The sequence below is a fragment of the Phoenix dactylifera genome, chromosome 11 (genome assembly GCF_009389715.1).
Source record: "Phoenix dactylifera cultivar Barhee BC4 chromosome 11, palm_55x_up_171113_PBpolish2nd_filt_p, whole genome shotgun sequence".
NCBI classification, from domain to species: Eukaryota; Viridiplantae; Streptophyta; class Magnoliopsida; order Arecales; family Arecaceae; genus Phoenix; species Phoenix dactylifera.
The window spans coordinates 4,485,004-4,500,843 of NC_052402.1; positions in this window are offsets into that span (position 1 = coordinate 4,485,004).

Sequence of the window (15,840 nt, forward strand, 5' to 3'; positions counted from 1 at the left end):
CTTAGCTCGAATGTTCCTAAGGGTTCGTTCTATTTCAGGGTCAAAAGGTAATAGGTTTCGTACTCTATAACGACTACCTTGCATACACTAGTACTTGATCAGTCAAGCATGCAATAAAAGATAAACACATCAATCCTTGTATTTGTCCTGAAATCACTAGACAGCTCCTAACTGGTTTGAAGAGGGCACCTAAGCCTCCAATCCGGTCTAATGAACCGAGTTGACCAGGTAAGCTCCCAGGTAAGTGGAGGGGTCACGATGCGTTCGCAAAGGTCCCACTTAAAACCCACTTGCCTCGAACAGATGAACTGTCTCCCTTATAGGGACAAAGCTTGCCTAGACATCAACTATGCCATAGAGCGAAATTGGTGCAACTTTCGGTGATCTTCGTCCTATTGAGCTCGAATGTCCCTAGGAGCCAATGTCTAATTGATTTTAATTAAAGTGACACTATGTGAGATTGAGTTCACCTAAGTTGGGCAAGAGTCCGGTGATGAAATCCGGCTCTTATCTTGTTGGGGTGATTGCCCTTACTATGTGCGGATTAATTTGTGTATGTGTATCAAGCATGCATTCACACTTTTGCTGAAATTAAAATCAAACAATCACCACAAAATTTCAATCTAATAATAAATTTAAACAAGAAAGGTTTAGAGGTTACCAAAGGGAATTTTCCCAGCAATTTTAAATTTTTTTTTAGGCAAACCTCTGTAGCATTCCTTTTCCAGCTATTCTCCTTTTGATCATCCCAGATTTTTCCTTCGATTCCTGATCAAATAAGACCAAAAGAAAAATTGAAAAAAAAAAATTAGTAGGAGAGAAAAAAAAAGGAGATAAGAAAAGTAACAATAATAGAAAATAATTTATATATATATATATTTTTTTGAAAGTTTTTTTTTAATTAATTAATTTTTTTTAATGATAGGAAAAATAACTATGCAAGCAATCCCCGGCAACGGCGCCAAAAATTGATCGGTTCTTTCAATTTCAAAAATAAACCACGCAATAGCACATATCCTGTAGGATAGTGATTACGGGTGTCGGTTCACAGGGATTGAAGAATAAGTTATTTTTCTTTTAAAAATAAATCAAGAAGAAGGATTTGCTAACTTGATTTAACTAAATTAATCTATGAGTACGAATTGAAATTTATCAAAGTAGATAGATCTAGGGTTTGGAATCCACCGCGTAGCATTGCATTAGGGACTGTGTTCTTAATTTTTATCTTTTGGAGAAGCATGCAAATTGGCTACAAGCCTTTTAAAATAAAAGCATAAAGAGTGTTAGGAAGATCCATCTTCGGTGTAGCATGAAGTGTCTACCTAAGTATGCTAATCTAGGATGCAGCACACTTCATCTTCCTAGGCATGAATCATCTTAGACTACTTTAGCAAACATGATTAGTAACTAGCATGCTCAAAGTTTAAATATCATAAAGGAATATTTCATTAAAAATAAGAATTTAAACAAGCTCCAAAATAATAATAAAAATAAGAACTACAATGCCCTGATACAATGCTAGGGCTTCATCCAGCCCTAGACTAGACGTTTAGCCGAGCATGGCTTCCGGACGACCTCCCATCTTCAAATGAAATTGATCAACTCCCATTATTCCCAAAATATCGAAACTATTCTCTTTCCCCCTCCTTTCTCTCTTCTTTTTTTTTATTTCTTTTTCCCTTGTTCCCTCTCGACTCTCTTCTTCTTTTCACCGAAACAGAGGGTCTCCCCTGTTTTTCTCTCCGAGCTCTCCCCTTTCTCCTCTCTTCCGTCTTCCTCTTATAGATCGTTGAAAACCCAGCGGTCGATTCCCAGAGAGGAGGAGGAGTCGCTACGCCATCTCTGGGATTCGGAAGCTGGTGGCTGGATCGACGATGATTGCGGAGGAGATTCGGTGTGGATGCGGGAGAGCTGAAGAAGAAGGTGGCTGGATCGGTGGCTTCGGATGCTCCGTGGATGGCTGATCACGGACGGCTAGGAAGAGAGACTGGCCGCGGGATCGACGGGAGGACGTCGTGGAAGGTGGACGGCTGCGGGATCGACGGGAAGACGCAGTGGAAGGTGGACGGCCGAGATGCTCTGCGGGAGGAAGAAGATGAACAGTGAATGAGTTTTTTTTTTTCTTTTCCTAACACTGTTCATATGAACAGTGTTTTCACGGAACACTGTTCATATGAACAGTGATTCCAGTAATTTTTCTCCAAATTACTGTGGATATTTTATTTTTTTTAATTTTAAAATTATGAATTTTACACGAAGGTAGGTACGAAATTGGTTGGGAATTGGCTTTGGATTTGAGATGGGTCATGATCGTTGATTTGCTTGAACTTGTTCTCGAGCCCAATGTTATTTAAATTTAATTCTTGCTAAACTGCTTCGGATCGATCCCGACCAAATAAAATAAGCAAGACTAAAAACAAGATCGTGTCTTAATAAAACAGGTTAATCAAACATTTTCCCCATACAAAAATAATTAATTATAACTTTCAATCTAATCAGGACCAAAATCCATTTAATTATAACCTTAGCTTGATTACAACTCTATCAGGTTACCAAACCGGGTCAACATAATCTCCTCCTTATATGTTTTTCTGTAGTTTTCATGAAAGATCGCAACCAAGGGAGAGATAAGTTCATAGTCTGGTTTAAGAAAAGAATTATTTACTTCTTACCATATTTTAAATTTATTTCAATGATTATTCAATTTCATGGTAAAATATGTATTTATCAGTTTAAGAACATTGATAAGTGCTATGGAAAGATAACTAAATTATAAATTATTAAGCACTTATGAGAAGCCAATTTGGCTGACGCATTATTTTGTTCTGGGACATAAATTTATACTTGACCTAATAATGAATTTATTAGGATGGGCATTCTTTTCATTCATGTTCTTATGTGTCCATGAATCGTCCAAGAAATTAATAAGATGATGACACATATTCTCAAGAGTTGAGAATTTGAGGCATGTGTCATTGGTGATTAATTTCTGAATTGCTCCTGATCGATGGATCCATCACAAGGGACGGTGATCGATCCGCTGAGATTAGTGCACAAATCACTTAGTCAGATGGATGAGTCTTGAGTCCACAGTGTGGGGACACTGAAGTGATTATGCAAGTGCTTGTTAGAAAATAAGGATACTGAGCGTGACCAAAATAAGTAGTCACTTGGATGTCTATCCACTCGTCAGTGACTTACTTGATGTTGCAGTTGTATGACTGGTCTTTTGACCTGCGATGCCTCGGCTATTCACAGTGAGGTTGCTGTAGTTTGATAAGCACATAAACATGGGCCCTATCCATTTGGATCCTTGTGGTGCAGATTGGCTGCGGTAGGTTCATTATAGGAGTATGGTAGATGGAATCTATCGATCTTGATAGATTAGGAGAGATCCTATGTGATTTATGAGACTGAGTTCGTAAATTCTTGGCCGAGGTAGTTTTTGGAAAAAGAGTTTTCCAATCTCGAACTAGAGTCGAATAAATTTTACATATGACAGATGATGGGGTTTGACGAGTTATCCATGACCTCCATCCTGTCGGGATCCACGATAGAGGGACTGTATCATACGCTTACTGCACCTAGAGGTTCATCTATTTCATTCTGCTGGGTTGCCACTACATGCTGCTAGGTATCACTAGCGGATTGTGAGACTCAGAAGCATTCACTTGATGATCAGTGAACCAGAATGAGAAAAGTTGAAATTTTTCCAACCCATTGAAAGAAGTTTCAATGATATTGTGATAGGGATCACAATATATCTCACTACCAGACAGAATAGAACTTATGGGGTCACACACAATAGAGGATCTGATTGATCTAATGGTTGGATTGTGATTTGGAATCACAATAGTTTATATTTATCAATTTGATTGATAATTGGTTTAACCCCCTAAGAGTTAGTGAGTTGAAGAAGAAATTAATTGCAATTGGATTGCAATTTGATTGAATCAATTGGACTTAACTAATTGGACTTGATCTTATTTGATAAGGTTCAAGAGTCCTACTTGAAGTAGGACTCCTAGAGTTCTAATTAGATTAGGACTTCAAATTATTAGAGTCCTACTTGGAGTAGGATTCCTAAAAGTCCTAATTGGATTAGGACTAAAATTATATGTCCTAAGTGGATTAGGATTCCTAGAGTCCTAATTAATTTTTGTCCAATAGATAAAGATGACTCCTAATTAGATTAGGATTCATGTGAATCAAAAAGGGAGACTAATTGGTTCCTACTTAGATTAGGATTCAATGAACTAAGGACCACCTAAATCCTAATTTGATTAGGATTAGAAGGGAGGGGCTCTTCCCCCTCCCTTCCTCGGATGCTCTCGGGATCCGCATGCCGGATGGCCGGGATGCGCGACCCGAATGGACGGAACTCGCGTCCCGGATGCCCGGGTCGCGAGACCCATTTTGGCCAAACTTTGGTGCGGCTCCTCCTAACTTCTAGGAGGAGTCCACGCCTAGGGCTTCAAAGAAAAGGAATAAAAAGGGGGGCAGCCCCCCTTGGGATTATTCTTGGTGGTTCTTTTTAGGCGAGCGGCCTCTATCTCTCCCTTCTTCTTCTTCCATCCGCAAAGCATAAAGAGGGGTAGCAAGCGTGGAGTCTTCTTCCTCCTCTTGGTCAGCTACATGGAAGAAAATAAAGAGAGGAAGGTGTTCCTCTCTTCCCTCCTTCTTCATCCATGGTAAAGAAAAGGCAAGAAAGTGTTTATTCTTTCTCCTTCTTCCTCTTGGAAGGAATCAAGAGTTGATTGCTTGGAGGAGTTCCAACCATCAAAGAGGGATCTCTGCAAGAAAGCTAGCACCCTGGTGAGATCATGATCTTGATCGATCTAGATCTTCGTATGGATACCCGTAGAGGCCGGACGCTTGTGCGGCTTCAAACGAACCTAATTTCCACAGTCATCAGATAGCGATGAAGATCTACCCGCTCAAAGGTAAAGATTTAATCTTTACGATTATTTTTGTAGATCTGAAAATTAATCAAGTAATTAATTTTAATCTATCCTTTAGATTTTATAATCTTCTGAGTTAGAGAACTCCGAATTTTTTTGAAATCTACGTTCCTAGGAACGTTCATAAGATGAACGACCCCGCGCGTGTCATTCCGCTACGATCGTCGCAACGCGTGTGTGGGTAACCCGATAGTGGTATCAGAGCCGTGTTTATGAGATTTAAATTAAAATTGATAGACTTGATTAGGATTTAATTTAGATATGAAAAATTTATATGCTTGCTGAAATTTCTGCGTGCTGAAATTTCAGATTTCAGCATGCAGATTTTTGTTTGAAAAATCTAGATCTTGCATGATTAATTTTAATTACAATGAGATTGCAATAATTAAAATCATATCTTGCATGATCAGAATTTCAGTTGATGGCATATTTAATTAAAATTTTCAGATCTGAAATTACATAAGAAGTATGTGATAAGATTCAATTAAAGATTCATGATAATAAAAGATAAATTTCTATTTTTGCCTAGGCTTAAAAGGAAATTGATATTTTCATGATATGCATAAGATATGATCAAATCATAGAATCATGTTTATTAAAGGATAATTTTGTTTAGGATTGTGCTTAAAAAGAAAATTAATATATACATGAGATGTATATATATGCTAAGCAATGTTTACATGGGATGTAAATAAAACCCAAATAGGTTAGGTCATTTACATAAGATGTAAACCTAAAATAATATGTCATTTACATAAGATGTAAACACGTAACATATGAAAGGGTTTCATGTTCACATAGGATATAAACCTAAACAAATATGTCATTTACATAAGATATAAACGCATAACATATGAAAGGAGTTTCATATTTACATAAGATGTAAACCCTAATCGAAACCTAAATCGATTAAAACCTCCTCAATCAGTCGAGAGTGAATGATACATTGAGCTAGCCATATTTGACTAATTGTTCTAATTGGTGTCTAGGAAAGCATTAAAGGTGGTTACTTAATTAGGACCTTATTCTCTGAGTAAGGGGAGCCTCCCACCTGCTTATCTGGCCAATTGATCGATTATCACCTATTGTTGCCCAGATAGACAACCCAAGAGGGGGGGGGGTGAATTGGGTTTTAAAATAATTATTGCAATTAAATGGTTTGTGAAATACTAATTAATACTTTTTGCAAGTTGATTAATTAGATGCTATGTGCAGTGAATGAAATGAAAGTAAAGACGACAAGGCAATCACAAACACAATGATTTTATAGTGGTTCGGAGCTAACCCTTGCTCCTACGTCCACTCCCCAAGCCTCACTTGGGAATTCACTATAACCCCTCGGATTACAGCCGGTTGTTTTACAAGCTCACAACCTAACTTGTTGTTTTACGAGATCACAACGAACTCGGTCGGTTTTCCCAGGCTCACCGACTAGAACCATCCGATTGTTTTCCCGGGATCACAATCAAACCCTTACACGTTGGTTTCAACCTAGGCTCACCAACAAACCTTTACACCCTTGATTCAATCCCCTGATTGAATCAAGTAAGGACCAAATGGATAGAAAAACAAACAGAAAAATACAGCTTCTAAACAAGCAGATATTCAGCAATATAAATAGGAGAGAAGTTAAGAGCCCTCAAACAAGTTTATGATGATGTGGAGGAGGGCTTCTCGAACTCTGGGTCTCCTCTTGAATGTCTTGAAGACTTGAAGGCTGAAGGAGACTTCTTTAATGCTGGGAAGAGTTGGTTGAATGGAGTTAATGGCCCTCTTCCTTCTTTTTCGTTGAAATTCTTTGGCAGATGAAGATTTCGTGTTTTCTTTGAAAGGAATATGACTTCTCTACCTTGCTACAGTTCTCTGTGGCTATTTAAGCTATTTCCCACGGAAACTAGCCGTTAGACACAATCTTCTAGCCGTTCTGCACATTCTGCACATCCTGACAATGTTTCCGTTGGGATCGGAGTCGACTCGCGCGATCTGGAGTCGACTCGGCTGCAGCAGGAGTCGACTCATGCTTTTCTGGAGTCGGCTCGGCAACTGTTCCGGATTTGAATTAAAGTGCACTTCTCGACTGGGAGTCGACTCATTCCAAGGAATCCATAGAGGTATTCTTCAACTTTACTCACTCGAGTCGACTCGGAAATTCTGGGAGTCGACTCGGCGCTCAGAGTCCGAACTCCCGATCTTCTGTCTTTTGGCTCGTGCCGTCTTGGAGTCGACTCGGACTGTTTCGGAGTCGACTCGGCTCTCAGTATCCGAAAAATAGTCTTCTGTCTTTTTGGGGTAGCGCTGCCTTGGAGTCGACTCGAACTGTCTTGGAGTCGACTCGCCTCTCAGAGACGAAAATACTGTCTTCTGTCTTTTTGGGGTCGCGCTGTCTCGGAGTCGACTCGGGCTTTGCGGGAGTCGACTCGGCTCTCAGTGTCCGAAAGTTGCTCTCTGACTTTTGCCTTGTATTACACTGGGAGTCGACTCTCGCTTCCTTTGGAGTCGACCTGCCAACCATCGGAGTCGACTCGCGTTCCTCAGGAGTCGACTCGGCTCTCAGGGTCCAAAATAACTTCTCTGTCTTTCTGTCTGTAACTCCCTGGAGTCGACTCATACTACTCTGGAGTCGACTCGGCAAGCATCGGAGTCGACTCGCGCTCTTCAGGAGTCGACTCGCTGACAGGTTTTGAGTTGGATCTTTCGGTTCGTCTGTCTGTTCTCAGTCGGAGTCGACTCGTAATGTTCAGGAGTCGACTCGAGCCTGTGCCAGTGCTTCTGATACGCTTGGAGTCGACTCGTAATATCCCGGAGTCGACTCGAGTCTCAGACTTTGGTTCAAATTGACTTCTTAACTTATCCAAAATGTCTTGAACCAAATCTAGAGACACTTAACCATAAATTTACAAGAATTTCACTGAAACACTAGATTGAATTCATTAGTAAACATAAGATATACTCAAATGTTTTGAGCTCATCAAAATCAAATAGGGTTATAATCAATCACTCCACAATCTCCCCCTTTTTGATGATGACAAAACATTGAGTATATGTAAAGTGAATTGCTCAACAAACAAGGAGATTTATAGTAAAATTTTAAAATAAATTCAAGTGCCTGGTTATTTAATTTATCCAAACCTGAAAGGTGTGAAACAATAAATTTTGAAGTTAAAGCTCCCCCTTTCATTTGGATTTATATAAGCCTTCATGTCATGCAATCAATTGTTTGGCTTATATATATTTAATGATTTTGCTTTCTTAAAAAAATCAGATTCTCCCCCTCAACACATGCATTCAACTTTGTTTTGATTCTCTGAATTTTCTTTTAGTGCATTGAAGCTTTTGAACTTAAATTTTTGGTTTTTAGAGGAAAAATCTGCCAATTTGTTCTTGAGTATGATTCAACTAATCTCCGAATATCCCTTGAATAGATTCTGGAGATTACTCCATTAGGAGCCCCAACAGAGAGATAATGAGCCTCGAGGTATCGAATCCACTAAGAACAAATTATTGTGTGTTTTAAAAGTTTTTTTTTATTGATTTTCATTGATTCCCTTTACATGTCTATTCAATATATTTCTCCCCCTTTTTGTCATCATAGCAAAAAGGAAGAAAGCACATCACACAAGCAATTAGAGATTAATTTGCACATTTTTGAAGAAAATTGTCTACTCATTGTATTGTTGTATATGTAGGTACACTTGTGAATACAAAGAGTAAAGCAGTAAGTACATGTCAAAAATGAAAAAGCAGGCTAGGGTTTCTTCGAGGAGGATGTGGCTCCCTTGCCCAGTCTTGATTGTTCCATAAGTAGACTGACCCCATCTGTGACGTTCCCTAGCTGCGTGATGATCGCCGAGGTGGCCCTACTGTGGATCGAGGAGAGCTCAGTCAGACTCGCCTGAAGTGTGTCCAACTTGGCGATCAACACATTCGCCAGACGCTCAGCCCCCTGACTCTGGCTGCCCAAGTCGTGTCGAATGTCATCTCGCATCTTTCGTGTGTTGCTTGTGACATCGCTCATGTTTGAGAATTGGGCTTGTATCAGGCTTCTGACATTGTAGATCTCTTCCCTCAGATGAGCCGTCATCTCGGTCACGGTTGACAATGAGGGAACCAATGCAGAAGAGGGGGCAGTGGCTGGACCTCGGAGCTCCCTCAGTAGGTCGTCCCGGAGATCCCGCACGATCTCCTGCCGCAGCTCCCGGAGCTGCTCAGAAGAGATCCGAACCTCTAGTGGCTGAGTAGGAGGTGCTGAAGAAGAGGGTCCGGCTGAAGTGGATGGTACTGAAGTGGAGGGATGAGTGGGAATATCAGAATCATGATCAGGGCTGGGGGAGTGTCGAGTAGTAGGTGTGGAAGAGGATGATTTCCTGACCCAGACTCCCTCTACCTTATCAAATCCCATCCTGTGAAGGGTTCCCTCACCCATGCGATCTGTGTATCGCAGTACGCGAGAGGGTTCCCCCTCAGGAATGGGGATCTCGGACTCCCTAAAAATCAGGGTATACATCATTCCATATGGAAGGGTGAGCCTAGGTTTGTCTAGTGGCTCACATAGGTATTTGTAGATCAGCTTAGGAAAGTTTATTGGAGTATCTTGGAGAATGTAATACATGAGGGCTAGGTCCCTCTCGGATACAAAGTCGAAGCGGCCGGTCTTAGGAAATAGGGTCCTAGAAATAATACTCAAGAGGAGCCGCATTTCAACTGATAGTGAACTAGCGGACACCTCATCTAGTGGGGACTGGGGTGGACTTCCTAATATGGCCGTAAGGGCCTCAGTCCTATCGGCCGGGTGAGTAGGAAATACCCCTACTTGGGGAAGATGTAGGATATGTGCTATAAAATCCTCAGAAATGAATAAAGGGACACCCGCTACGGTTCCCTGTATTCCAATATTGCCCCTGGACACTGTCCCATAGAACTCCCTAACTAGCCCTGGGTAAGTGGGGAGATCTAGTGAGCAAAAGAACTCTAGTCCTTGGGCCCTCAACCTATCCCCTATAGTGAAGCCTTCCCGGAAGAGATAGTCGAAGTTGACATATCTCCCGGTGGAGACCGCCTTCCCGGCGCACGGACGCGAGGGAACCGGCCTCGGCGGGGAACGAACCGGAGGTTGTGGCCTCACGGGATCATTCCGAGCCTTGGACCGTCGCTCGGCGCCGCTCGTGGGTTGGGGCCTCTTCCGGCTTGGGACAACCATCTTACGGGGCATGCTTGACCTAGAGATGGGGTAAAAACCTAATGGACGGAAGAAGCTCGACGGAAAAACCCTAACGGAGGTCGGAGACGGCTCTAGGGTTTGTGAATAGTGGAGGCGGTGAATAGAAGTGTTGATTAAACGCTTGGATTAGGGTTAAAACCTCGGATCCCGACCGCGAGTCGACTCCAGTAAGTCGCGAGTCGACTCGACCTCGAGTCGACTCCAAAATATGCGCGAGTCGACTCCCCTTATGCTGCCATCGACCTCGAGTCGACTTCCGTCTTTGTGCGAGTTGACTCCCCGTCATGAGCCGACTCTGAAACGTATCCGAGTCGACTCGAACTCTGGCACGCACCTAAAAATCATGCTATTTTCGTACCAAACAAGGGACAATCACTAAGTTATGATCTTATTTGATGATCATAGATGAGAAACTCCATATTTAGCACAAGCTAATCATCAAAATCAATGAACTAGAAGAGAATATCACTAGGATGGATCAATCACTCCTAATCCTCTCCTAAGCACACTAAATCGCTCTTCACTCAAGGGTTTTGTGAAGATGTCAGCTAGTTGATCATCTGTGCAAATAAATTGAAGTGTAACATCACCATTCAGTACATGATCTCTTATGAAGTGATGTCTTATTTCAATGTGTTTGGTTCTTGAGTGCTGAATTGGATTCTTAGTTAAGTTAATAGCACTTGTATTGTCACAATTAATGGAAATTTTATCTTGTTTAATTCCATAATCTTCCAGTTGTTGTTTGATCCATATGATTTGAGCACAACAACTTCCGGCAGCAACATATTCAGCTTCAACAGTAGATAATGCAACCGAGTTTTGTTTCTTGCTAAACCATGAGATTAAGTTTTCTCCTAAGAATTGGCATGACCCGCTGGTGCTTTTTCTATCAAGTTTACAACCAGCAAAGTCTGAATCTGTGTATCCTATTAAGTTCAGGCTAGATTCTTTAGAATACCATAAACCTATATTTTTTGTTCCTATTAGATATTTAAAGATTCTCTTGACTGCAATTAGATGAGATTTCTTAGGATTAGACTGATATCTAGCACACATGCATACACTAAACATGATATCAGTTCTACTTGCAGTGAGATATAATAAAGATCCTATCATACCTCTATACATCTTTTGATCTACAGATTTACCTGATTCATCTTGGTCTAGTTTGCATGATGAGCTCATGGGTGTGCTGATTGACTTGTTTCCCTCCATATCAAACTTCTTAAGCATCTCCTTGATGTATTTAGCTTGATTGATGAAGATCCCTTCTTCAGATTGTTTGATTTGAAGCCCGAGGAAATAGTTCAGCTCTCCCATCATGCTCATTTCAAACTCACTTTGCATCAAGTCAGCAAATTCTTCGCAGAGGCGATTGTTAGTAGCACCGAAAATAATATCATCAACATAAATCTGCACTACTAACATATCTTTGTTTTTCTTCTTTAAAAACAGTGTTGTATCTACATTTTCCCTAGTGAACTCATGTTCTAGTAGAAATTTGCTAAGTCTTTTATACCAAGCTCTAGGTGCTTGTTTCAAACCATAAAGTGCTTTGTTCAATTTATACACATGATTAGGGTATTGATGATTTTCAAAACCAGGAGGTTGTTCTACATACACCTCCTCATTAATATACCCATTTAAAAATGCACTTTTTACATCCATTTGAAATAATTTGAAATCCTTAGAGCATGCAAAGGCTAGTAATAATCTAATTGCCTCAAGTCTAGCTACAGGAGCAAAGGTTTCATCAAAATCTATACCTTCTTCTTGATTATACCCCTTTGCTACTAGTCTAGCCTTATTCCTAATTACGATTCCATTTTCATCAAGTTTATTTTTATATATCCATTTGGTACCTATAATTGAATATTCAGAGGGTCGTTCAACTAGGTTCCATACCTTGTTTCTAGTAAATTGGTTTAATTCTTCTTGCATTGCATTTATCCAATTTATATCTTTTTCAGCTTCTTCTATGTGTTTGGGTTCAAAATGTGAGACAAAAGCTAGATGGTTATTTAAGTTCCTAAGAGATGCTCTAGTCCTAACAGGTTGAGATGGATCATCTAAAATTAATTCCTTAGGATGCCTATGAGCATACCTCCAAGCCTTAGTCAGCCCATGATCCACAATAGCCTCTTGGCTTGATGATGCATTTCCAATTAATTTTTGTTCATCTTCTTGTAATGTCATCTCATCAATCTTTTCTTCAAGTATTTCAGCATCATCATCAAGATCAACTCTCTTGCTAGAAGAGATATCACTAGAATCATCAAAAACTACATGTATAGATTCTTCTATAACAAGAGTTCTTTTATTAAAAACTCTATAGGCTTTACTAGTTGTAGAATACCCCAAAAATATACCCTCATCAGATTTAGAGTCAAATTTACCTAGATTATCTTTTCCATTATTATGAACAAAACACCTACATCCAAAGACATGAAAATAGTTTACTTTTGGTTTTCTGTTTTTCCAAAGTTCATAAGGTGTTTTCTTTATAATGGGTCTCAATAAAACTCTATTTAATATATGACATGAGGTATTAATGGCTTCTCCCCAAAAGTACTTAGGGAGGTTACTTTCACATAGCATGGTTCTAGCCATTTTCTCTAGGGTTCTATTTTTCCTTTCTACAACTCCATTTTGTTGTGGTGTCCTAGGTGCAGAAAAATTATGAGTTATTCCCTTTTTACTACAAAACTCATCAAATAAATGATTTTCGAATTCGGTTCCATGGTCACTTCTAATTGCTATGACTGAAGTATCTCTAGCATTTGTTACTTTCTTATGAAATTTCTTAAAAACTGAAAATGCTTGATCTTTATGAGCTAAGAACATGACCCAAGTATATCTAGAAAAGTCATCTACAATAACTAGACCATATTTATTTCCTCCTAGACTTGTGGTTCTAGTTGGTCCGAATAGATCCATGTGTAGTAGTTCTAGAGGTCTAGAGGTAGAGACACACTTTATGGATTTAAAGGAGTTCCTTGATTGTTTGCCATATTGACAAGCTTCACATATTTTATTCTTTTCAAACTTTAGTTTTGGCAAACCTATCACGGAATCTCTTTTAACTAGTTTTGAAATTGTATCCATACTTGCATGACCTAACTTACGGTGCCATAACCAACTAGCATCATTATCCTTAGTTTCATTTACAACTAAACATGGGTTATGTTTGGCAAGATCCTCAAGGTCTACTACATACACATTCCCACGTCTTATTCCTTTAAAAACTAAACTATTGTCTTTTGAGTTGGTTATGATGCATAAGGATGGTTTGAACAAAACATCAAAACCTCTATCACACAATTGACTAATGCTAAGTAGATTATGTTTAAGACCATCAACATATCGAACATTATCAATAAAGGTTGAAGGGGTAATTTGTACTTTACCTATACCAATGATGTGACCTTGGTTATTGTCTCCAAAAGTCACAGCACCTCCCTTCTTAGCCTCAAGGGTGAAGAATTGGTCTTTGTCACCCGTCATGTGTCTTGAGCAGCCACTATCCAAGTACCAACAATTTTTGTCGACCTTGGCTGCAAGACATTCCTACACAAGCAATTCATACAATTTTAGGTACCCAAGTTTTCTTGGGTCCTTCATGGTTAGTAATGTTGGTTCCTTTTGGAACCCAAACCCTTTTAATTTTTCTTTTAGTTTTTCCTTTTCTATAATCACACACATTTGCTTTATGTCCTAATGTTCCACAGCAAAAACATGTTATTTTCTTAGTTTTACTTTCTCCTGCTTTAACAAAGAAATTACTAAGGAGTTTTTGCTTATTTTTAGGTTTATATCCTAAACCAGCTCTATTGAACACAGCTCGTTGACTATTAAGTATCATTTCTAATTTTTCTGAGCTATAAGTAAATTTTTCTACAAAAGGCTTGTACTTTTCAAGTTCTATTGCCAATTTTTGTTTTTCTGTTCTTAGTCCATTTAGGTCTTTTGTAAGACTCTCTTTTAAGATTTGTTTATTGTTTTTAAGTTCGAATATTTCTTTGGTCAGCCTTTCGTTATCTTTAGTTAAGGTATTAGTCTTTTGAATTAAGATTTGGTTGCTTGTCTTAAGTTCTGAATTTTCTTTAATAATAACATCTTTATCCTTAACTAATGTATCATACTTACGGAGGTGAGTTTGGTTAGTTAGTTTCAGTTCTTTGTTTTTAAGGTTTAATGTCTTATACTCGTCCATTAATTCATTGAAGGCATCATATAACTCATCGAAAGTAAAGTCTAAATGTGTTCCGGATGTTACCTCATTGTCGTTAGCCATAAAACAAAGGTTGGCCTTTTCTTCTTGTTCCTCATCCGATGATGATGATGATGTGTCGGAGTCCGATAGGGTGGAGACGAGGACTTTCTTTTTCTTGTACTTGCTCCCCTTCTTCAGCAAAGGACACTCAGCTCTGAAGTGCCCCGGCTTCTTACACTCATAACATCCAATCCCCTCATTTTCTCTTTCTTTACCTTTATCCTTGTGATAGGAATTTGAGGGGCCTCTCCTTTGATGAGAGGACTTCTTCCGGTTGATGAATCTTCGAAATTTTCTTACAAGGAGTGCCTCATCATCATCTCCCTCATTGTCTTCCTCTTCACTGCTACTGCTGCAAGACACATCTTTGTTAGTGGAAACAGATTTTAGTGCTATTACCTTTTTCTTGTGAGAGGACTCTTCTTTATTGTGTTGTTTCATCGTTAACTCATGCGTCATGAGGGATCCAAGTAGCTCCTCGAGTGGCAGCTTGTTTAAATCCTTAGCCTCTTGGATTGCCGTCACCTTGGCTTTCCATGACCTTGGTAGACAATGAAGAATCTTCCTGACAAGCTCACTGTTAGTATAATTTTTGCCAAGGCATTTTAGGCCATTGACAATGTCAGTAAATCTAGTGAACATGCAAGTGATTGTTTCATTAAAATTCATCTTAAATAATTCATATTTATGAACTAATATATTTATTTTGGATTCTTTTACTTGATTTGTGCCCTCGTGGGTCACCTCAAGTCTATCCCAAATCTCTTTTGCAGAAATGCAAGTAGAGACTCTATTGAATTTATTTCTATCTAATGCACAATAAAGCACATTCATTGCTTTGGCATTTAGTTGTGCCTTCCTAATGTCATTGTCATCCCAATCCTTTTCAAGCTTGGGTATGGTGACACCCTCTACATAAATGGATGGGATGTATGGTCCATTTAGAATGGTGGTCCACATCTCATAGTCTTGGGCTTGGATAAATATTCTCATCCTAGCCTTCCAATATGAGTAGTCGGATCCATTAAAGAATGGAGGTCTATGTGTGGACTGGCCCTCAATGTGAGAAGATCCAAATGGGATTGTCATTTTGATCTTTTACTCTTTGGGTAATAGAGTTCCTACTCTGATACCACTTGTTGCCCAGATAAACAACCCAAGAGGGGGTGGGGGGTGAATTGGGTTTTAAAATAATTATTGCAATTAAATGGTTTGTGAAATACTAATTAATACTTTTTGCAAGTTGATTAATTAGATGCTATGTGCAGTGAATGAAATGAAAGTAAAGACGACAAGGCAATCACAAACACAATGATTTTATAGTGGTTCGGAGCTAACCCTTGCTCCTACGTCCACTCCCCAAGCCTCACTTGGGAATTCACTAT